This window comes from Pyrgilauda ruficollis, unplaced genomic scaffold (assembly GCF_017590135.1).
Source record: "Pyrgilauda ruficollis isolate IOZ18807 unplaced genomic scaffold, ASM1759013v1 scaffold105, whole genome shotgun sequence".
NCBI classification, from domain to species: domain Eukaryota; kingdom Metazoa; phylum Chordata; class Aves; order Passeriformes; family Passeridae; genus Pyrgilauda; species Pyrgilauda ruficollis.
In genome coordinates, this window is record NW_024508656.1 from 27,815 (window position 1) to 52,407 (window position 24,593).

Sequence of the window (24,593 nt, forward strand, 5' to 3'; positions counted from 1 at the left end):
GAGAGCTGTTGAGGTGGCAGGATCTGGTTTGTAGGGAAAAGCCTAACACTGACTTATTAACTAAATACACATGAGATCAGGCTGGCATTCCATAGCAAGCTATCAGGCTTTTTGTCATTATCAAGTTCTAAATGAAAATGTTTGCTCTTCTAGTAATGTTAACTTACCAAAAAAATGTGCCATTCAAGACTTTTGCTTTTAAAAAATAAGGTGCAGACAATGTAATTCAGTTATTCTTTATCCCTGAGACAAGTCCAAATTTGGAGAAGTATATACTGCCAGCACAGACCTGTATTTACAGGACCCACTCAACTAAAACATATATTTTACTGTTTTCCCAGTGAAAGCCTGGCTTCACCCAGATACATTCTGCTTAAATGTTCATAGGTAATGGGACTAAAGCATCTGTTGGTGTTAGTGACAAATTGCCCCAAGCTCTGGTGACTGTCATCCCTTCTAATAATAAGTAAATTACTTATTAGTCCAAGAATTAATTAAAAGAAAGAGGTGGTCCTTACAACAAAATTAATTCCAGCTACTCATCTGGCCAAGATCTGTAGTACATGCAGTATTGTGACAAAATCCTAAGTGAGGGAAAAAAGTCTAAAAACTTGGATTTTAGACTTGATATTTTTTTAGTCATGTAAAATTTGTGTAGCATCAACATAAAAGCTGGGATTATGAAAGCAGTAAAGGGAATTCACCCATGTCAGTTCTTTGTGTTTTAATGAGATGCTAACTAAACCCTAACTCATGTTGTGTTGTGTATATAGAGTACTCCAAGGACTTTGTAGTGCTTGCTATAAGCACCATGAATTAATTGGAAGGTTGCTCCTTAGCTGCATTTAATGCAAAACTTGAGCCATTTGGTTGAATTCTCTTTTTTAGGGTTGTATGGTTTGGTTTTCTTTGGTGCTACATCAGGTACTGTAGAAATTCCAATTCTGCCTGTAAGACCAGTGGGGAATATATCAGTCACACACCTCTGTTATCACTGCCTTTTGTCTGGGGATGGGAAGGCTCATCGTGGCATTTAAAAGAGAAATGGCCGTGCTCCAGCACCCAGCCTGGGAACTGTACAGCACTGCAACTCCCCTGTTCAGCTTCCCACACCCAGGGAGTCGGGTAACGGTTTTGTAGTTTGACCCAGAGACACTCCTTGAATGTTTCAGAAGCAGTAAAAACTATAATTTGTAAATTGATGACCTCTTTTTTTAGATACAAGTATCTAATAAATCATTTTCATAAATTAATCTTGCCCACTAGCTAAGGAAGCAAGCCATTTCAGGCAACCTGTTGTGACTACTTTTAGCACAGAAAACACACAGATGCCTCCTTTTGGATCCAAGTTTTCTAACAGCCTGATTTGGAAAAAAGATTTGTGTATTCACACAGTCCTAGTATTTTGGCTGGCAGGAAATGCAGTCATCAAGCTGTGAATAATTTCCCACATTTTCATGCTTCATTTCCAGGGAAAGAATCATGTGTGAGTGACTTGAGGGGAAGGAACTGCTGAGGCATATAAATGCCTCTGTACCCTACAACTCTACTGCTTAGCAGTGATCCCGTGTCTCGGTGCAGTTCAGCTGGGAGTGCTTTCTGCAGAAAACAAGTCTAAACAAGACATGCACAGAGCTGTGCAGGCAGTAACAGAGCTTCCTGTGAGGAGTGAAGGTTGCACGTGAGCAGAGGGAAAGCTGCCGGTAGGTAAGGCTTTATAAAGGGAAGGCCTAGTAACATGGCTCTGGCCTGTTATGCAGGCGAAGTAGAAGAAAACTATGGGAGAGTGACTCAGCTGGAGCAGGGGTAGAGAGACAAGAGAGATGTGCCGCAGAGACTGCTGCACGTCCACATTGTGGTGTACGGTGATTGGTTGACTTGTGCTTGTTGTGCCTTAAAATTATGTAAACTGATAACCAGCTAACTGCTTTAAAAGACCGGGGTTTTGGCACCTCTGCACCTGCCTGGGGTCCCTGTGTCACTCATTATCACAACAGAGGTATGGTGTGTGTGTGCACTCCCCTAATATCATTAAAATACTGATTTGGCTTCCCACCTGAGGCCTTTGCAAGCCCTGTACAGGACTGTCTGTATCTGGAAGTGTGTGATCACACACAGCTGGAGAGGTGCTGCTCTTTAATGGGAACAGCTTTGGTTAGCTGTGAACTTACTCTGTAACAATGTATCGATGTGTCATTATCTGCTATCATAATGGGATGTCTTATCCCCTGCACTGTCTGTATGTCTCATGTGTTTCAGGGATGAGTTGTAATCCAGAGGGACGCACTGTGCTGGGGTTTAAAGTGTGGAATTGGTGTTGGATCTTTTCAGTTAAACTATTTATGCAGCAGAATGGTCAAACTCATTTATAAATTTGACACCTTTAAATAACTAGTTTTAGCAAAAAATAAATTATTGAAGCGACCTATACACAACACATTTCATTTGAGCTCATTTTAGAGGTTCAGGTAGTTCACAGATAGTAAGAGTTGAGTCTTGGCAGGTGCTGAGAAAACCATGAGCTATATTTGGGGAGCCTGAGGAAGAAACTCCTAGTCCAAGAGGCTGGAGTACTAGTCTGGTTTGGGAGCAAAATTCCTTCTTTTCGAAGTGGCATTTGAATGTGGGTTCCCCTTTCCCAGGAGAATGTGTCTCACCCCAAGAGGTACTCTTTTCCAGGTCTCTTTCAGCACTGTTGGTTGGGTTCAACCAATAGAGACAACTGTAATAGTCACAAGGCCAAAGAGCAAAAGATATTTTTTGGCAAGAGGTCTCCAAGGATAACTTAGGTTTAGAAATCTGAGGCACAGGAAAGCAGTTTAAACTTGAGTTTGTGTGTTCTTGATGAACAACAGAATTCCTGGTCCCCAAACGTTGAAGAGGAACTCCAGGAAAGGCTTCATGGCAGTGAATGCCTGTCAGAGGAAAAGGCCCAGGTTACAGGATGGGTCCGCAGGGCTCCCCACCACCCTCCTGCTGCCTGCACAGGCTGCAGATCTTCCAAAGCCTCCAGATGGGCCCATGCTGTGGAGAGCCTGGCCCACGATCCGGGTGGGACTTCTTCTAAGGACCTGCTCACCACATCTAGGCAGTGCTTCGTCCTGCTCCTTGCCATCTCTAAACTGATATTCAGAAATGCTTTGCATTGAGATTTTGCTGCCATTTGAGCTGTTTTACATGAAAGCCTGTGATTACAAAATGATAGTGTTTTGACACAGTGATAAAAGCCGGGAAATTCACCATCAGTGCTGGTGTTTCTCTTGCCTTCACTGCATGACTGTTCTTGTGTAGGCAGCAATTGAGTAGAAGTGACAACAGCAGTTAACTCAGAGCCTTCTGCTTGGGTACACATTATATCATTCCTTCAAGGAAAAATGTCCATTAGGAGTAAATATTTGTATCTGAGTGATATGTATTAAAAAAAATGCACAGCTTGAAGAATCTGCTGTAAATATCAGCATCAATACAGGTGAGACTAGGATTTTTTATTTCCCTTGCAAGTTTTGCCATAAAAGAAGTATCCTGAATTCCTTCTCTCTTCTTCCCTAGTTTGATGCTTTCCCTGTTACAATAATTGCTCAGAAAATGGAAGTTTAGATAATGTTCTTTACATAATTACTATCAATTGGTTAAATAGGCCATTTTGGCATTGAATTTTTCCCCAAAAAAGCCTTTGAGTTTTTGTTTATGGTTCATTACTGTTTGCAATTAACCGGGTGGGAAAAGAAATGGAAAATGCTGATTTATGTTTCATCAGTGACAGCTCCCTATTTCTGGTTGCTCCATATTTGTGGTTTAAAGCCTGGTTTATTAATAAATAAGTAGAATTTCTCTGTGTCTTTGATCACTGATACAATCACACAGAATACTGATTGTTTTAAAGGAGTTTCCAGTTAATCTCTAGCACATGTGCTGTATCACAAGTCAAAACATCACCTTAAAAGAACTAGGCTCAGTGAATAAATACAAAAGAGGCTTGCTCTCCTGTTTGGAGTGAAGGTACTGTTGGTGAAAGTGATAGGTTTAACACTTATTTGGGCTGATCAGCTGTCAGGACAGACTATGAAATGTCACTCCTAAAATAGCTGCTGACAAAATTCAAACAAAATTATTTTTAAAAATTATCCATCTTAATAGCTAGACCCAAAAACGAATAACCTCGTTTTCTGAAGTCCTAGACTCTTCAGAAATGTTGTGGATTTTGGTACCTCTTAAAGACAAGCTATTTCATTAAAACAACCAGGTTTGACCTACTACCTAATTAAGGAAAAAAAGTTCCCCTCAAAGACAACAAACAAAACTGAAAGAAATCAACTCCAACTTTCAACACCAAACAGCGCCAGCTCCTTTTAGGTTTTTGGTGGTTTCTGAAGATCTGCTTAATGTGAAAACTGCTCATGTAGGCCTTGGTTTCCCAGCCTGTAAACATTTTGTCCCAGCTCATGCATAGCAGGGGAACTTGAGAGAAAACTGTGTTTGGGAAAAGGGTCACCAGTTCCTTAGCCATGTAACGTTTTTCTATTCCGGGTGTGCAGCGGGAAGCCTTGGATTCAGAGGCAAAGCCTTTCCCAGGCCTGTGCTACAAGCTCAGTCGAGCCGGGCCCGAGGGGCGGCAGCGCTGCCGGGAGCAGCGAGGCGGATCGGGCTGAGCAGCCGGCGGCTCCTGCAGGGGGGAGCGGGGCGGATCGGGGCCCGGCAGCGCCGGGCTGAGCAGCGGGCGGCTCCTGCAGCGCGCCGGGAGGAGCGACAGCAACCCCGGGCGGAGCCCGCACCGCCCGGGGCGGGGCCGGCGCCTGCGCCGAGCGCTCCCTCCCCGGCCCCAAGGCCGCTGACTTCCAGCCTCCTCTGCCGCCGGCAGGGTCGTGTGGAGGTGGAGGCCAGGTCGCCAATGGGCAGTAACTCAGTGAGGAATAATTCCCAAAACTCAGCCCACCTGTTCAGAGTTTATTTGCAGCTGGTTCCGTTAAATCTGTTAGATATATTCGAGGTTCACAAACACCTGAGTTGCAGCTTGTCTCGATGTGTGTTCTGGGGATGTATGTATCCCTTTGTTGAATACTAATAAATATTTGCTGAACATTTGTTGATGTACTGTTAGTCTTACTTTTGGGATTCATTGATTATGCAGCACTTCTGCTTGGAAAAGAAAATGCATTTGTGTGAAGCACAGGCCCTTGTGAGGAGAGGCGCTTGCTGCTGGGTGAAACCCGAGAGCGCTGCTGCTCCAGGGGCTGGGTACCGGGTCAGAGCCCTGGAATAGCACGGAGGAGCACTCAGGTTCAGTAGAGCTGTTTCAGGTATGTTTGTCTTGTTTCCTCTCAAGTAAGACCATTTATTTAGTAGTGTCTTTCTCCAGATATCTTCAGGCTAAAGATTTTTATGTGTGGCTTTCAAAACCTTTTTGGTTTTGAAGTATAGAGTGCTTCTGAAACAGGTTTTTTGTAAATTGCGTTTTCTTTATTTCTTATTTAGTAGTGATTAGACTTTCTAGTTGTTTTAGTCTAGCAAAATTTTGAGTTGCTTGCCAAGTTGTTTGTGTAGCTGCACACGTGGATTGGGCTTGTAGAGAGCAGGAGTGCTCTGGAGCGGAACTAAATGCATTGCTTGGTTTTCACTTCAGGCAAAATTCTGGTGGAGAGTAGACATTACTTCAGACTAAATATTAGCAGCCTGGTCTGAGTGTACTCTGGGAGGTCAGCTTGTTCTGTTCCCAAGGAATATAGCAGGAGATAAAGGCAGGGGAACAAAGCAGTATGAACAGAGACATAAACTTAACTTCATGGTTGTCTTTTGTGAAAGTAAACAGTAACTTGTTCAGGAAAAAATTTTGTGGTAAAAGTATTTTCTTTAATATTGTCTTAATCCTTAGAATCCTTTGCAGTTGTAAAATTAGCTACCTATTATCTAAGACTGAGGATTTGGAGGAGAACAGAACAAGTCCTTGTCCTTGCTCTGTTTCTGTCTCTGCTCAAAATCCTTTGTGGTCCCTCTTCTCTAGATTCTCCAAACCTTGTCTTTATTACATTTCCTGTCAGGTTAAACCACAGCTGCTATGGTAATGCAGCTGAAAGACAGAAAAGAGAGCCTTCATTAACAATGTTCAAACTGAACTGATTCATTTCAATTAAAACAATAGTGAAGGTGGAAAGACTTGGAATTCTACTTTTGCTTCATTTTCCAGCTTAAATGGCTACTGCTTGGCAATCAGGGAAATCTCTCTGGCAATGTGCTGAAACAGTTAAAAGCAGATTGTATGCATTTTGTTCAGCCCAACAGTCTGGGGGTTTAGAAAATAAAGAAGCATGAATGAACTGTGAAATGTATTAGAAAATGAGGGTTTTGATGAGAAGCTACATGAAAAATCCACCCAAACTTCCATTTTAAAATATATTACAATATTTATTCCTGCAGAGAAATCTTACTTTTTGAATTTCAGATGGTTGTGTGGAACACATCTTTTAAAGATATTTTAATGACAGTTGACATCTGAACCCTCCCCTCCAACTGTGATGGGGAAAATATTCTATTGATTTTTCCTTGCTGCAAATGTAATAACCCTTGAATATTGTAGGCCAAATGCCTTTCCAGAGTGATACAAGGTTTTGGCTCCTAGATGGCTAGTCTGAGCTGAGGAAAGCTTTTCTGCAGATGGCATTGCAGAGTTGTCACCGAGCAAACTCGTTCCTTGGAGGGTGACAAGTGCTCCTTATTGTCCAGAGATGAATAGAACGTAATTTTTCTAGCCAAGGTCCATATGACACGGAAACTGCAGGTAGAGGGACTACTGCCTATGTGTGTTTGCATGAGTCTGAAAAGCATTTGTTCTAGGAAGTGTATGAAATAAGTTACATGAGAAAATGAATTGAAATTCTGGTAAATTATATGCGAACGTAATCAAAAATGATTCTCTTGAAGCACTGAGACTGATAAAGTTCAACAGACTATCATGAGTGAAAGTCACAAAACGTAAGTTGTCAAGTCTAATAGCTTTCACAAGCCTACTGCCATTTAAGTATAATAGAAAATGAAAATAATTCCGCTTTCACGAACATACAGCAGAGCTCCTCTGAGTGTACTGTGATCCATATGTGTTGTCAGAAGTCCTTAAAAAATATAAACTATAACAAAAAAGAAATTAACTCCAAGACAAGTGATGCAAATGAAAGCATTATTCACCCCTGACCAGGGTTACTAAACTTTTAATCTCAATTAATGATTTTTTTCACTTTCATGCTTCTAATTCTCTCCCCTGTCCCATGGAGGGGGAGCAATGGAGCAGCTTCGTGGGGATGAGCCGCTTGCTGCAGTTAAGTCACGACAGCAGTTTCATGCCAGCTTCATCAATTCCAAACTTAGCATTTTTACTTTTGTATTGTGGAGCATCTTTCAGAGCACATTTAGGTTGCGAGAAAGTAGTGCCTATAATTTTCTATTCTGGCTTTTAGTTGAGCTGGGAAATGCACTGCATGCATCAATACATATGCTCATTACAATACTGGCCAGGATGGGAGCACAAAACCCATGCTTGTGATCTTCACCTGGCAGAAATGCTTTCCTCTGCAACACAGTTTCTTGATCACTGTGTGTACACTGCTGTTCCTGGGGGCTGTGATGAATGTGTGTGCACAGGGCTGGCTTGCTGCTTCTGGATGTCAGTTGATGATCTTGCCATGGGAACTGCTGGTTTCTGTTCCTACAGAACAGAAAAGACCTGTGATGTAGCAGTGTAGTATCAGAAAAGCTGTGAAGGAAAACACAGTTTTCAGTGAAGGAAGAGGGGAAGGAAAATGCCCAAATCCCATCAATGTTCAGTGAAGAGTTGGGGAGATTGATTTCAATGACCTGACAGCTGTCTTAAAATCTGTCCTCTATTTGCTGTAATGGTTTGGTAAGTATGGGGTTTTTATGAAATGGCTTCATCGGAATGAAAGTACCAAAACCTCTTCTATATATAATGTACCAGATTGCTTAGTGACTGCAGATACAGAAGTCTCACAGGGGAAAGGTAAGTGCAGGGATAGTGCAGGTGGCAGCTCTGGCTGGAGATAGAGCACATATGTGCTCTTTGTGCCTGCTCTGAGGATACATCAAAGACTTTTAATCTCTAGAGCTTTTACTTATGTTTTTTTCTTAGCAATTCCCTCAAAGGATGCAACTTTCTTTATTTAATGTACATCTTATACAAACTTGGTTAGAAGGAAAACAAAGCTTATTCTGCTGTAGCAGTGGATGGAAGCATTCAAAAATCCCAGCCAGAAGTAACAAACAATCTGATTTCTCATTTCAGTGCCACCAAATAACTCAGCATTCAGATTAATCATAGACCTCAGGAAAATCAGTAATTCAATTATGCATGAAATAAAGCATGGTTTCTGTTCAAACAAGCCTGCTCATTTCTAGTATATTCTGATTCAGCAAATCTTCAATATGCAATTACCCAGCCTTGGAAGGCTGCTCACAGCAATGCATTGATGGCAAAAGTGCAGTACCTGTGTCCTCAGACCAATTTTCTTGTTTGGTTTTTCCTTTATGGCGCAGATAACAAAGAACTGCAAAAGGATCATGTAGGTAGTAAAGAACTGAAGCATCTAAAAGTAAAAAAGCAAATAAGTTCAATATGTGCGATTGACAGCTGAGATCTGCAGAGAGAAACTGCAAGTTCTTGTCCCATCAGTTTGAAGCTGGAACTATGGAATTTTACCCACAAAAACCCAAGTGCAGATCAGCTTGATGACATAAAGGGTCAGAAGGGAGATCACTCAAACTGTGGCTCCAGTGCTTCATTGTAGCTGCTGGGACCATGTAACTAGTACTTAGTAGATGAAAGCTTTTAATTATACTCATGTCATCACACCTGCTGGCAATTATAGCATCTTGTCTCATTTGGGGTTTTGTGCCTTTCTTGTAGCAAACTGAAGTCCATTCTCATTTAGTGAAGGTTTTAGCAATAGTTCTGTACAGTGTGAAGATCACTTCAAGAGTAATGAAGTTTTTTGCATGAATAAGTGATTGTCAGGATTGATGTTTGAGCTGCTTGAGGACAAAAGTGACTTCTCTGATGTTGCTTGTGAGGTGAGTAGGCAAACTGGGAACAAAACCTGTATCTAATATCTACATATCTGGATCAGTCTTTCTTTTCTCATTTTGTCTCTCATTTATTTTTCCTTCAGCAAAATCCAAACCTTTTCAACCCAGTCCTATTAAGAAATCTAATTAGTGCTACAGCTTGCAGGGCACTATTATCGTGTTGACTTTTAATCATGCTACTGTGAGAACGTTTTTCCTGAGCCCTGAGTGTTACAGAATAATTAGCTTGAACATGCTGAGGCAGAAAACTTTTCTCAAAAAAGAAAAAAAAAATTCTTCAAAGTGTTGTGTATTTACTAGTTGCTTATGAGATGTGGTAAGAAAAAAAGATAAGCGAGCTATCCAGACTGGACAGATGAGCTTAATGTTGACTTATTTGTAGCAGTCTTCCATGAGTGGAACAGATTGTCTTGTGTCAGAAAGTGCAAGCTGACTAATAAAATTAGCTGAAGGACTCCAGAACTGAGCCTCCTTTGTAAAAGGACTGACCACAGTTTTCAGGGATCTCTGGAGGTTTGTGTGATTGCTTCTTATGGCTGTGTCTTAGTTATGAAACGCTTTCTTTTAATTAAACCATAATTTGTCTGGTAAGTACCACTTTCACTTGGTTTTTAATTAGGGAAAAAACTGTGCTGTGCATTGCTGAGCATTCAGAGGATACCAAGTCAAGAATAAAGAGCTGTACAAACAGAATGTCAAACCTTGTGAGTGTTCCTTCATTCACCCCTTCCCCAGACCTCATTTCTACAGCTGGGTTTTGCTGTAGTTGTCATGGCTATAATGTCTATTAGCACTGCCGGGATGAAAAAAGTACCAAAATTTTCATCTTAAGTCCCCTGTGGAATAGGAGTTGGGAGGAATAGAATGGCTTGCAGAGGTGGGGGGATGGGGGAAAGTTCTGGAAAAGTCCTGTCTTCAAGAGTCACCCTGCCTTGCCGAGTAGAGCCTGAGGAACGCAAGGGCTGTCCTGGCCCTGCTGCTTCTGCTGTCCCTGTGCCTGAGTGTCCTGAGCCTGTGGAGGGAGGAGCTGCCTTGCAGAACGGGTATTTGCACTTTTGAACATTTCAAGTGTATATCCTGTCCCACAACTGTTCCTTTTTGTAAGAGAGTAGAAGTGATTCCCTTTTAAGGGGTAGAGAATAGAATTAATATATTGTATGACCAGAAACTTGGAACAGATTCCCTTAGAGTGATGGGCTCATCAGGCAGAATGAGGGGCTACCAGGAGCCTGTGCTTGTCTCCTCAGTCTCTCAACAGAAGCAAAAGGACATAAAGCCACTTTTGCCCTTACAGTTCATTTTCACCATCCAAACTGCCTGGATTTAGCCACAAATTTTAGTTTTTCTTTATGCTACAAATGCTGGGCACAGGGAAGGTGGGGCAGCAAAAACCACTTGTATACAAGACTTGAGGATCTAAATTTGGGGCTGGGGGAGGTGAGAAAATCTTGGCGCTTTAGCAAAATCTGTTGCTGTGAAGTACTAATTGTCTCTGACTTCTTTTGGTTATTTCTGCTGCCCTTTTCAGTAAAGGGATCTCTTCCCAGCCCCAAAATTCTGCTCTGGGCTTTTGTTGTAGATAATGAATAGTTGGTGGAGGGTTTTTTAGTTAGCTGAAAGAGCACCATGCCAATTTGCAGAAAACTGTTGTCATTGCATGATTATATAAACTGTGTAGCTTTTCTGCTATTTTTTAAAGTTTCATTCCCTTACTGAATTATTACAGTGACACTTAATCTTGTGTAAGCCAAGGTATTTTTATTTAATATTATTACAAGTCCTTAAACCAAAATATATGTAGATAAATTCAGTATAAAACAGTGAACAAGTTCTTTGAATTGTGAGTTATGAGAGTGTGTTTGAGAGATTTACATTGTTTTTTGTTTTCAAACGAGACATGAAAAATGGATAAATATGAAGACATCAAGCTGTTTGACTCCAATTTGTTTAGAATTATTTATGTGCACTTCCCATACCACTGCATCAAACTGTCTTATGAAGTAGAAGGCAGGACTACTTGATTTCAGAAAACCTGCATGACCTTTCCAGAGTGTTTATGAGCCTAAATAACGAGTGTCATTGTGCAGGGTAAGTCATGAGGTGTTGAAGTCAGTAGAAGGTTGCTTGTTGACTTGAGCACATTTTAGATCCAATATTGGAATAGGCTGATTTGATGGGTTGTGGAGTCTGCGTTGGAAATAGCCAAGCCTGACTCTAAACTACCCTGCTGTAGTTTACCCAGCTCTGAACAGTGCTTTCCATCATCTTCCTAACATTAGCTGGTCTCTGATATTCTGTAAGAAAAAAAATATGTTAGTGTCTCAATCATACACTAAAAGAATGAGGATATGAAATTGCAAAATTAAGTATTTAACAGAAGAAAGAGAAGTTAAAGTGAATGTTATATTTTTCTTGGAATAAATCAGGCTTTTCTGATATAGTCTGATTAAATAAGAAGTGTAAGGATGACTTCATGATTGTTCTAGCAGGGGGCAAAGGAAGTTTGCAAACTTCTGTTATTCTGTGTGCTGCCTATAATGGGGAATGAGATTTGCCCTCTCTGCATGTGATTAGTTTCCTTTGGACACGTAGTAGAGATAGACATCCTGGTTTCAATTGTCCTTGTTCATGATAGATTAAATGTTGGCTCTCTCATTACCAGATAATAACTTGGATTTACCATCTGTGAAATAAGACAGTCTTACTCCGGTTGTCACTGGCTGGGGGAGCTCTTCTCTGTCTGCTTTCACAGCTGGATGTAGTCCATGTTCTTGCTGATAATACCAGCAAAGAGATCAAGCACAGAAATATCCTGGCTCAGACTTTGCTGGGTTGTGAGGTTCTTCGCAAAACTTACCAGCGCCATCTTCAACAACATGGAAGATTTATGTTAACTGCTGCAAAACTTCTAAAGTCAGACATAAGCTGAAGTGTAGGTGTGTGTTATGATCCCCTCAGAGTTGGGCTTCTGTGGGCAGAGGCTCTCATATGACAGCGTTTGCAGCAGGTCTGTGACTTCTGGGCCATCTGGCTTCAGTTGGAAACTCCCAACATTTATTCCCTGTGTGCAGAGGTAGTAAGAAGCAATTATCTCCTTAAAGAAGGTGACATCTATGGCCCCACAGAAGTATGAGGGGAAAGGGTGTTAATATGCTGTTGAAAATACCCTGCACAGGAGTCAGCCCTCAGCCATGCAGCCTTCCACTCCAGCTTACTACTCATGGGGAAAAAAAAGGCTAAATTCAAATATTTTTCCTGAGCCTGGTGAGCCTGGGTTTGTTCCCTCTCACATGAAGTTATGCATAAAAATTCTGCAATCTGCACTGGAATCTGGGCAGGTTTAGGGTAGTGTTGTAGCATGCTTTTATAACCCTCCACCGATGTCTCCTTTGTCTCTTCTGCTGCAAAGGTGACAAGCCCAGCTGCCCTCAGTACCCTCGGGGTACCAGAGAGTGTCCCCCCGCTGTCGGTCACTTCGGGGCTGCCCCCGCTGTTTGCCGACCCGGGGCTGGCCGGGGTTCACTGGGAGGCACCCAGAGAGACGGAGACAGGGTAGGTAGAGGATCTAGAGGATTTCTAGACAAGCAAAACTGTGTTGCCTGAATCACTGGAATTATTTTATTTTTAAGATTCCCTGTCCTTCTCTCTCTCATGTCAAGCACAAATTAGTCCTTCAGATGGCTAATCAGCAACCATTAACAGGAAATTGAAGAAGAACTGTCAACAATAGATGGCTGCAACATGAAGCTAACTTAACAGCAACTGGTTCAACTTGTTTTAACTCTGCAACCTTAAAAAAAAATAGATAACTTTTTATTCATAACAGAGAGAGTAATTTGAAAACAATGACTGTGTGACAAGAAGGTGCAATGTGAAATGCATGGTACTTTTGTTTTCAGTTAATTAGAAATTTGAGATCTCTCATTACTAATAAAGCTTCAGGTTTCTGTTCTTTGAAGCAGACAAATTTCCAATCAGGCATAATTACTGAGAAGAGTTCCTTGGCTGGATCCATTAACTTACCCTCCTCTTTTGGTTTTTTCCCCCTTGCTTTTCCTCATGTCTTGGACTGAAGACAGTAAAATATATAGCAAACCTCCAATAATTACCTGAATGGCAGACATTTAATAGCTTTATCATGTGTCTGAGTGAAGTTTATTAAATCTGCTGTACTGAGCTTTTCAGCTACACCTGTTTTATTCTCTGTCTACATAGAACTTTAAAAAATTCTCTGCGCAAAAGAAGCATTACTTTCCAAATACATGTTAATTAATTGTCCATTTGTATTGATGCTGGACATAATTTGTGAAAAATTCTTACATAGTGCCTGCTCTTGAATGTTTTTCTAGGTAGACCACAAAAGGCAAATGCCTCCTTATTGTTACAGACTGCCTTTCCCTGTGTCACTTTAAAATTACTGCTTTCTCCTGAGAAGTGAAAAATTATGCATTTCAAGCATATTCCATGGGGACTTTACTTATTTCCTGAGCAGCCTGAGGTTTGCTCTCCTCATGTCCAGAGCTGAGGTTTTTCTGGCACTTTTCCTTCTGTCACCAGAGATTTTAAACTTGATGGCTCTGTGCTCACCATGGCCAAGTCAGCCCCAGTCTCTACTCTGCTCACCATCCGCTCTGTCGACAAGGAGGGCGTCTTTCCCAGCTGGCTCCCTTAGGACCTGTTCCATAAAGTTGTCTTCCAGTTTTTTAGCAGTCTCCTGGCCCGGATTATACCAGCTCTGTGATGTTCTTAGTTAATTTCTGGAAAGTAAGTCAGAACGGCTTTGTGGATGTTTGCTTGGGTAAAAGCAAAGGGTCTCAAGAGCTGCCTGTAAGGTTTAACGAGCTGCAGTCTGTTGTGACTTGCTCAGTGTTGAGTCCAAGTGTGATCATTGTTCAGCAGAATTTCAAATGGGCTTATGAAAGTGACTCCTTGAAATGAAATCCTGATGGGAGAACCTGCTGCTGGCCTGTGCTCTTTGTGTTTGCCTGGTGTCACCTGCAGGGGGAACAGAATTGCTTGTGATGAGTACTGCAGATTTAGACAAAAAGTACCTGGTGTTAGGCTGTACTCCTCTGTGTGTGGAGGTATCTGCATTTAGATAAATGCTTTAGATCCATCCTCGGTCTTGAGCTGCTTATTAAGGCTATTTTTAACTTTGTCTTTGAAATGCATTTTCCCTCAATGCTGGTTCAGTCAATTGACACATTTCTTGAAACAAAGGCAGGCATCTCTAGGTGGAATTAAGCAATAAGCAACATAGGTTTGGTGGGCACATGTGACATGGATAAACTGTTTTTTATCTGATGATTCTCTTCTTCTTAGTCTTGATTTATCACTCGGTTGTCACTTTTCCTTCTTTCTTCTGTCTTGTTTTTTTCTCCCTTTGTGTATTCTTCTGGCTTGTGTTTTGAGGCTGACTAAAGGGTAAGACTCAACAATGAGAAAGGAATAGTGAATTTTCAAATAATTGATTTTGAACAAGAGGAAAATAGACTTTAGTAAAGAAGACCTTGAAAACAGTATTAAACAGTATTGTAATTAGGAAAAAAAAAAATGAAGGCAAAGGTGTTTATGAACCCGAGCCTGAATAATTTGAACTTAGGGGTTCAGAAAGAAGGCCTCTGTGACCTTAAACAAAAATAGATAACTTTTTATTCATAACACAGAGTACCAAACTAAGCTGCTTCAAAAACTCAGGAAACCTAACCTCTGTCCCTAGCTTTCCTTCCATGTTCTGGGCAACATTATTTTGCTTCCTTACATTTTTTTCTTACTAGAATTTTCTTTGTCAAATAGTCCAAAACTGTAGGTAAAGGTTCTATAATAGTAGTAGTAATTATCTCCTGTGTGGTGTTTACCTAACATGAATTTCTACCAAAACTATTTTCCCATTTTCTTTCTTTTGCTGCTATTTACTTATTACAAAGGTTGTGTGATGCTTTCTCCCCTTTCTTAATAATTTGATACATTTTATTGTGCTGTGCAATTTAAACTTCACTTAAGCAATGTACCATACAAACCATATCATCCAGAACTGGAAAAAATATCTGCAGACACACTACAAAAGTGCAGTTCTCGGGACTTAGTTCCATTTCATTACAGCTGTGGAGACCTTTGCTTCTCAAGAAATAATCCAATACTGTGAGAAGCCCCAGTTGCAGTGCCAGTTCTTAAAACAGCTAGTGAATGTTTCCTGCTGATCACATAGATGTTAAAGCAGGTTTTATGGCTTGATTTGTAAGCAGAAACTGAAGCAAAACCAGCTTCTTTTCCCTTCTTTAATCCTAAGAAGGAAAGGAGGCAGAGAGGTGAACTGATAACTTAGAAAAAAATTGCTGTGAAAGGGAATTTAGCACTCTTTCTCTGTAAGTGGTTTTCAGGCAGAACTGAAGAGCTGCTATTCTTACACTCCTTGAATACATCAGGCTGGAGCTATACATCATATTTGAGCTAAGACCCAGCAACAGGCAAATAAAAAGGTGTGACTGAAGGGTTCCTGTAACTGCCCTTTGCCTTCATGGATTTTTGCTGTGTATTGAGCACACTCTGTTGGTAGAGCAGGGTCTTAGAGGAGCTTTCTAAGATACCTCCAAATAGTACATCCTGAATATAGAAGGTTTACTCTGCACAGAGATTTATGCTGCCAGGCCTTGTGTTGATCTGAGCAAGTTCATCACTAGTTTAATGTTATGTTCGGACTACTACTTAAAATTACCCATCTTCTGTATAATGGCAGCTGGCTCTGGGCAAACCTGCCAGAAGCTGAGTCCCTCCAGCTTTCATTGGCTGTGCAACATGGGTCAGCTCTGGAGTGTGCTTGAGACTGCAGCAGATGTGTCTTCCTGAGTTTTACCTCTCCCACCTTCTTCTGCAATTACAATTAGCTGGAAAGCAGAGGCTAGGAGAAGTTAATGAAATGAGAACATGCAACTTCTAATGACTTATATCTAAGATAATTGGTTAATTACAGAAACTTGTTAATTCCCCATTACTGGGACTACCTTCCCCTGATAGCATTTTTGGTAAATGATTTCTTTATTAAAATGGAAATGTTGGTATGTGCCTTTCCTAAGTCACAACAAACCCACAAGATAATGTGCCTAGCAGCTGATGTCTTACTGAGCACCATTACATAAAGGGGACCCCAGCCTGGGGCCTCCTCTCTGGAATGCAGTCTGCTGAAAATGTATTTATTTCCTATCTGTTGGTAGAGCAGACCAGAACTGTTTTTCAAGAAACTTTAAAATTATGCCAATGAGACCTGGGGAAGGGATCTAGTTTGATCCCAAATGACTTCCTGGAAGGCAAGTGTCCTTGTCAGCATGTGAGGAAATTGGCAGTGAGTTGCTGAGCTCTGAGAGGCTGAAATTTATATGAAGAGGTTGTTAATATTTTGTGGCATATAGTTATTTCCTAGAGCTAAGGCTTACACCAATACCAGTTCTTGCTCCATGGCGTCAGTTTGCCCTGTTTGTGTTTCACGCTGAACTTGGCTCAGTGAGTGCTGCATGCTGTAACTCCCAGTGCTGCACAGCACTGAGCACAGTGGCGGGGAGAGCCCTCTGAGGCAGCACGCCCACCTGCCTGGGAGAGGGGAGCAAAGCCACAGCTCAGGGCAGGTGAACACCCCAGGCCATTCTGGTGTCTGTGACTTGGCTGTGATTTCATAACTTCTCCCCGCACAGTAACTAGGTTTCTGAAGGCTTGGGCTAACATACATCTTTCCTCTCTTTTTGTGACACCCTGCAGCATGTTAGGAACAAGAAAGGGCTGCCACCAACCACCTATTAGTTATTGCTTCACACAAGTAACAGCATTTGTGTGAGTCACCTAGCAGTAATTGAGGAGTATTGTACCAGTGGTGACACAGAAAAACCTCAGCCAGGCAAGAACAATGACAAAAAAAGGACAATTCCAGTATCTAAGTGGTGTTGACTTAGATATGCCCAAGAGAAAAGTAAAGGTGATAGAAATAAATAAAGAAATAAAGGTGACCAGCAAAGCCAAACTATTAGGTGTTTTATGGATAGTCAGGCAAAATACAGGTGTGCAAAAAAGGACTTCCCATACCTCCCATCCAGGTCATATATTGCCAGCTTTGTGTGTCTGCAAGCAGCCAGCCCCCAGCGAGTCGCAGTGTGGCCCTGGTGATTGGTCTGTGTGTGTCCAGTACAGAGTGTGGTGAGTTGATTCTGCTTCACTGCTGCGTGGATATGCAGGTGGGACTCTGCATCCTTTCCCTGCAGCACACTAAGAAAGAACTGGATTGGAGAAATTGGTCTCATGAAGGCTCCAGCTCAGCCTTTGCAATTTCATCATGATCCAAGGTGCAGTTTTACTTTCAAGTACAGCTGCAGTTTAAGATTTGTCAGCTTAGCTTTTGTTAGCACAAAACAAAAGCTTGTCAGCTTTGTGGCACAGTTAATTCCCCTGTTGCAGTACTTTGGAGTTATAGCAGAGACCGAAGCAAAGTCAGCTGAGTGTCTGTGCAGTTAACATCACCGTAAACAAGTAATAACCAGAACCCTCAGTTGACATTTAAAGTTTAAAGCTGTTGTATGGCATTTCCAAGTCTGTGTGCTGTCTAATGCCCCCTCTGAGCACAATTACTGTATAAACTGTACGGAATGTATTGAATAAATATGCCAACTTCACCTTCTCCTTCTAGAGTTGTAACAGTGAAATTTTAGTAGGTATGTTAATTGAGAAGATGCTATTTCATTCTTAACTGACTCTCATAAGCACTCTTCTGTGGTTCAGGAAGATCTATATGTATATATCTTCCACTGGAAAATAGTTTACACCCAGGTCTGAAGAAATCTAAATATTAACGCTTACTGATGGTTATATCCTAACAACAGGCTGCCTACTTGGTATCCAGGAGAAACACAAAGGAATTGAATTTTTCTGTGGCTTAGCACAGAAAATCGCAGCTTTGCAACCTGGGCAACAAACTGGAAAATTCCTTCCTGTTTAGATCTGTTATTTTAGCAGAATCCATGCCAGCTTGCCCATGTGTGAAATCAAGTGGTTTTCCACTTTGCTGTTTTGATGATATTGGAGCTAGCAACTGAAACAGGATTAGTGCACTTTGTGGAACTGGATGATTTCAGAGGCTTGCAAATAGTTTTCAGGCTCACAAAGCTTCACGTATTCACAAATATTTTTATGTATCTTTTCCAAAAAAAACCCTCCCGTAATCATGACGTATGAGATTTTCATGATGCTTTAAGATTCAGATGCATTTTTCTTCTAATCTAAAAGCAATCCCTCTTGTAAGCAGCCCATACAGCTGAAATGGTCAAAGTAGGCAGAAAGACACTAATGCTGCCAGCTGAGCCTCTGTTCCAGTTTGGTTGAGGGCAATAGCCAGTCTGTAAAGACCACCCTTGACAGTCAAGTGTTGCACCAAGCAGTGAGAATGGTGGGCAGCAAATATGGTGTTTTCCCAGCATAGTTCATCCAGCTTCCCTTAAGCAAACTAAACCTTTATATAGCAGCTTGAATGCTGGCATTTACATCACCAAGTGCTATCATTCTCTCTAAGAAGCCTAAACTGTCAGAATGATTTCATGATTTGCTGCAAAATTTAAAGAATTTTTGCCTGCCTTAATTTCCCATATGTGAGCCTGCATGCTTTTCTTCTGCAGGGAAGCATCCTTCAGTTCCCAAGGCCCAATGAAAATGAGATCCTGCTCAGTAGTTTGTTATTGAGTAGAGTGGTTTGGATGTGTGCCATCTTTTTTTCTCTCTAGAAATAGCAGAGGTATATCTAGAGAGATATCTCTAGAATTCATATCAATATTTTGGTTCAAAATGTACCTGGAAGGTAATCCTAATAGAAACCCAAGTGTACTGTAGTGCATGTTTTCCTGATGACTAGCAAGAGTTAATAGTAATTAGCTACTTGCTGTAAATCTAAAATGCTTCAGGATAGAGAAATCTCAAGCCAAGGATTCTTCAATGTACTGAAGAGTGTTTCATGTTTTACATTAACAATAATGTTATCTCCAGTACCTCCGGACATAATTTGGCATCATTGCTGGATTTTGGGTTTTTTGTTTGCCTGAAAGCACTCTGAACAGAAATAGTACTGACAAGTGAAATACCCTTTCATTTCATCTAAGTGTATTGCCCTCCAGGCCTGAGCAGGGATGTATTTGAGCAGCAGCAAAGTATGCACTGATGCATCCATTGATATGTAGTTTAATGACAGCAATTAAGCTTTGCACTTTTTTCATGAGAATGTAACTTGCAATTAATTAATAAGCTGTAGTTTAATTAAATTGCAGGGAGGACAGGGAAAGTAATGTCCTCTGTCATATTCTTTTCCATTAGTTAGGATGTGTTCCAATCAGCAAATTGACAGGAATGTTTAAGTAGAGACAAAGGTTTATTAAAATTTCCAATTAATAGTATGGACCATTGTGAAAATATCTAGTTAATTGAAATGGACATATTTGACCAAATTTTCATTAAAAATGCTCTTTGGGTAGTCCATTGCAGTGTCCTGGAGAACAATGGTCTTCCTGTGCTTGAACTGATTGAAATTTAGGTTGACAGGGAACTGGTCCAGCACATTTCACAATGGGATTTGGTCTTTCATCTCTGTACTTTGCATGCTGTGTATTTGATTTTCATCAAGAAATGTCATAGTACAACTGATAATGCTCATCACATGGTTGTTTACATATGGACACCCAGGGGAAACTACTTGGCTCACGGTGCCAGGGTCAGGCGTGTGCTGCTGTAGAGCAGCTGTTCCTGGAGAGCTCTGGGGTAGGAGTCTCTGGAATTGCTGGTATTCTGCAGACACTGGCAGAAGCACTCCAGTCCTGTGCTCCGTGCTTCTAAGATGTGCTGAACTCTGTCCTTAATTCTGGAACCTGGTTTTATCCCATTCAGCGCTGGGATTAGCCTAAGGGGTGTATAATTCCTTTAGAGGGTGAGCACCTCTGCAATAAAATCCAAAATTTTTCATGCAGATTAATGTTTCTCTTATCAAGGAGCTGGCTCTCAAATGTCTTACTTTTTTTGGAAACATGTTGGAGTTTGAGTTTTGCACGTTGAAGTCCTTTGAAGAAATTCACGTACACACACACACACAGAGAACTATACTTGTGATACCATCTTAGCCATGGAACTGTGATTCAAGAGGACTGTGGGACACTTGGAGAGTATTCTGCCTGCTCAAGCGTGCATGATAACATGCTTGGTCATGGAATATTTTTAGATACATACAAGACACATGAAGGAGGTTTATTATCTGAGGCTGCTGCTTAGCTTTAACATCCTAAGTATAGTTTCTGTCATGTGCTCTTCATTTGCTTTGTTTCCATGAAAGTCAGCCTACCTGTGTCATGTCAATGAAGCAGAATTTCACTAGTGGTGCCACTGGAGGAGCAGTTAAACTCTAATTTGTAAATCAGGGACAGTTTGGTTAGCTGTGAGAGCTGACCCCTCTACTGAATGCAGGTTACATGGAGCTGCTGCCATAACCTTATAGTGGGAGCAGTGCTGGCAAAAGCAGAACCAACCCTCTTTCCAGACAGCCCTATAAAAGTTCTCCTACGCTCTGTATGCTTAGAACTACAGCATAAACCAGCATTTCAGCTTTTGCTGCCTGTGTTTCACAAACTACTTTAGAAAGTTTGACTTCAGACATTAGCTTTATAAATGGATGTTTTTGTTTGCTGAGAGTTTTGCTGCTTGGTACAGATTTCAAAAATTTTTGGGATGGTGTAATTTGAGGCTATGATGTATCTAAAATAGTGTGGTACTACTTCATAATTCACTGTGATGTATCTAAAATATGGTTTGTTTCATACAGATTCATAATTCTTTCATTAATTTATTACTCTCATCTCTTAGTAGTTGTGGCACTATCTAGTATAATTATGCAAATAACTAAGTAAATTAAACCTTCTGAGTTGGGTCTAGAACAGGAATACAAATTACAGATGATAAAATAAAAACCTAAGTGTAACTATTGCATAGATGGTAAAATGAAGATGAAATGCCAGCAGAGTCAACAAAATTATTTAAAGGTAATTCCTCATGCAACAGTTCAGTAAGTGAAACAAATATAGCCTTATTTAGAGTATTGTATACATGTATTTATCGCTTGAGGTCACATAAAGATAAGAAATCTAGAACAGCATGAAAAATGTTGAGAAAACCATTGAGAAAAACCTGGTGAGTTTAATGTAACACACAAAGAAACAGTGGTCTTCAAGTGGAGTGTTTTTCAGTGCTTAGGCCTCTTGTTACTAAGAAAAATGTATGAGATGACCTTTACTGGGAAGTATTTTTTATAATTCTCATGCAAAAATGAGGGCATAATTTAGTATGTCATTAGAATGCGAGTTAAAAATGCACTAAGCAAAGTGATTCTTCAGTTTGCCTCTTAAAAATAAAGAGAGATGGGTAAATAAGGGGGATATCTTGTTTGGAGACCACCTGAGCTGTGATGAGTCCACTGCAGCCTGAATTGATAGCAGAGGCTTTGAGCTTTATGCCTCTTAACTGCTTCCAGAGCATGACAGTGATTGCCAGTGCAAGGGAGGGGTCACATCTCCTCTTGCTTGTGGCAGAAATCCAGTCAGCAAAAAACTGCCCTTCCAAAACACATCTGTCTCCTGGTTATTTGTGGTGTTTGGCAGCTTCTTTTGGCTACTTGTCACTCATCAGTGATGCGCATTTGCTGGTGAGGTGTGCTCACCTCTGATACAGGTGGGTGTGGAGCTCAGCACAGATTGGCTGCAGGGACTCATGCAGTGGCATTTTCCCTTTTTGGGGAATGAGCCTCCAGAATAATTGAAACATCAGGTTTTCTATTTTTGAGCGGTGTCTTGTTGTACATAGTCCCATCCCAGTCCCTCACAGACCTGTTCTTCCCATTTCATGCCCTTATGCATTGTTCCTTGTTTCAGCCTTGAAATACCTTCTGTTTCTTCTTAACTTTTCACCTTCTCTGCCCTACTCCTCTTTTCCTCACAGCATATGTCCTTCTCAACTTTCATTGGCTGTTTAAAAGTAGGACAATGAGAAGTGTCCTGCAAGCTTTCCCTGTCTCATCTCCTAGCAGAGCTGAGGTCATTAGGTGATTGCTAGCAGTCCATCCAGCCTCAGCAACAGCCGAAAGGACAGTAAGTTTGGTGCTGGAGAACTTCCTTGGGTCCATCCTGAGAGCAGACGCTGCATTTCTGCAAGTCTGAGAGTGATGTGTGATCTCGGAGGAGACTGCTGGGTTTGCTGCTGTGGTTTGTGTACTTGGGTTGGTTTACAAATAAAAATCTAGAGAAACAGGTGAAAACTAGAAGGGAAAAGTTAAATAGAGCTTGTCAAGGACATTTAACAGTTGTGAGAGGTTCTTATTACTTTTTCATCAATTATATATTGTCTCTATTGCAGTTTCAGACTCTGCATGTAAACTGTGGCTCAGGTTAGTCCTTCAGGGTTCCCTGGTTTCTTTGTTAGTTGCTCTTCTCATGACCTGGGTGTGCATCACTAGCACTCACTCAGCTTTTTCCATTATGAGCTCCAGCCTAAAGCCAAACCCTCACTTCAAGGTGGGATAGGCTTATCTGTGCTGCCAACTCTTCTGGAAAAAGTCAGGAATGATAGATTAGATTTCTGGAACCTTTCAGAGCTATTCCTGTGTGTTGTGAAGTTGATGATGAGCCAACAGGCTCACAGAAGGCTGGGAATCACTGGCTTGAGACAGTCCTCTGAAAGGGGGGATCTTCCTGCTTCTCCTCATGGGTCCTTGGACCCCACAACCACCTACCACTGTCAGCAAGCAGGGAGATTCTGATAGCACAAAGATAGCAGCACCTTCACATGCATCAGAAGAACTGAACTAAGGGGGGAATGCTGAAGGAATTATAGCTGGTTTTGTTATAGCAGAAAAATTGATATTATGTCAGGACAAGTGTTCATCTGCAAGTTATTTCCCTATGCTCACACAGCAAGGAAATGGCAGCTGAAGAACTGATTTCTTTCTTCCCACCTCCCTGGGTAGCACCAATAGAAAAGTATCCCAGTTTCTGTGTTATCCAAACTAACTAAGGAGATATTTGTGGTTCCTCTATCCTTATACTGAATGTACCTCTACTGACAAAAATAATAAGTAGCAATTAGCCAGGACTATAAAAAAATTATTCTAGCTGGTGGATAACTGCTGAGAAATACCAATGTAATATGAAATCCAGTTAATTTGCAGGCAGAGGGGTCAGGCTGGAATTGTAGTGGTGCAAATGGGCAGGGACCTGAGCTCATTGGCACTGAATGGCTGTGGAGACTTTTTGGACTTGCTCTAAATCATCAGTTATTTAAACACCCAACTTCTAAATTTACTCGCAGCTTTGTTTTTGTTTTTTTTTTCAATTGTAGTCAGTAGTTATCAATAAGTGGTTTTCTCATCACACAATTTGCGGATGACACAAATTCTTTGGGGCTAGTGAGATCCAGAGAAATCTGAGAAATATAGATGGGTGTGAACAGGACAGAGAAATGACTGGTGACCAAGGCAAGCTGATAAAAATCCTTCCATTTAAGCAGTAAATGTCATTGCTCGGGACTAGGTAAGTCAAAGTCAGTCACAAGAAAGGCCTAGTTTTCATTTTGGTTTGAATAACATTAAATCAAATCAGCAACAAAACCAGCTAACTTTATATACACACAAAAGAACTCATTGGATATATATGTATGGAAGAGTAAATTCATACTCTTGATACTGCCGTGCTGTGAATGCCGCTTCTAAGACATTATGCTGCTTCCAAACCAAACCACAAGTGGACAGGCTTCAGAAATCTGAAGTGGAAATAGGTTTATGGACAGCAGCCATGTGAGAAGACCGTTCAGGACTGCTGAGTGTCAGAAGATATGTAAACAGAGCTGTTTCTGGGGCTGTTCTGCACCTTGTAGCTGTTCTCTACAAGAAGAATCATTCTGATGTTATTCTTTATCATAAAATAACAGCAAAGGAATAGTTCATCAAAATGACAAAAATCTAATATTTAGAGTTTTAAACTAGGCAAATCACAGAATACCACCAAGTTTTCTTAAAGGCATTGGTATTGAGAACATGTCATGCTGCATTTGTATCATGCAAAATGAGGAGACAAATCCTCCTCTTCCTAAGTGGAAATCTGTTCTAAATAGCTTGGCCACTGGAGAAGCTTCTGCTGAGAGGAATATTATTCTCCATTCTGCTGTGAATTTTTCACCTGTTTGATGCATTATTTCCACCCAACCACTTTTAAGAGCTGATTATAGATTACACAAATAATTTATATGATTCATCATAGCAATTCTTTTATTACCAGAAAAGACTTTTCATTGCATGTTATTCTGATTGATCTTTATGAAGTTCCCACTTACGTTCTCAGAGTGCACATGTTGTGCATATCTTTTCTGCAGCTAATTGAGGCATTCAACTCCTTTTGCTGCATATGAGAGATGTGTACAGTAGGCATTAGCAGGAACATCTATCTCTATTATCA

At 41.0% G+C, this 24,593-nt stretch overlaps 1 protein-coding gene across 2 annotated transcripts in view; it reads left to right on the top strand.

Moving 5' to 3' along the window:
* The first annotated feature begins 5,242 nt into the window (after positions 1-5,242).
* Positions 5,243-24,593, top strand: part of LOC121355219 (Kv channel-interacting protein 1) — a 56,139-nt gene continuing 36,788 nt past the window's right edge. The window contains exon 1 of one of the 2 annotated variants that reach the window (XM_041470476.1): positions 5,243-5,297. The gene's annotated coding sequence lies outside the window, so the exon portion shown is untranslated. The remainder of the gene's footprint in view (positions 5,298-24,593) is intronic. The other variant, XM_041470470.1, reaches the window with a different exon arrangement.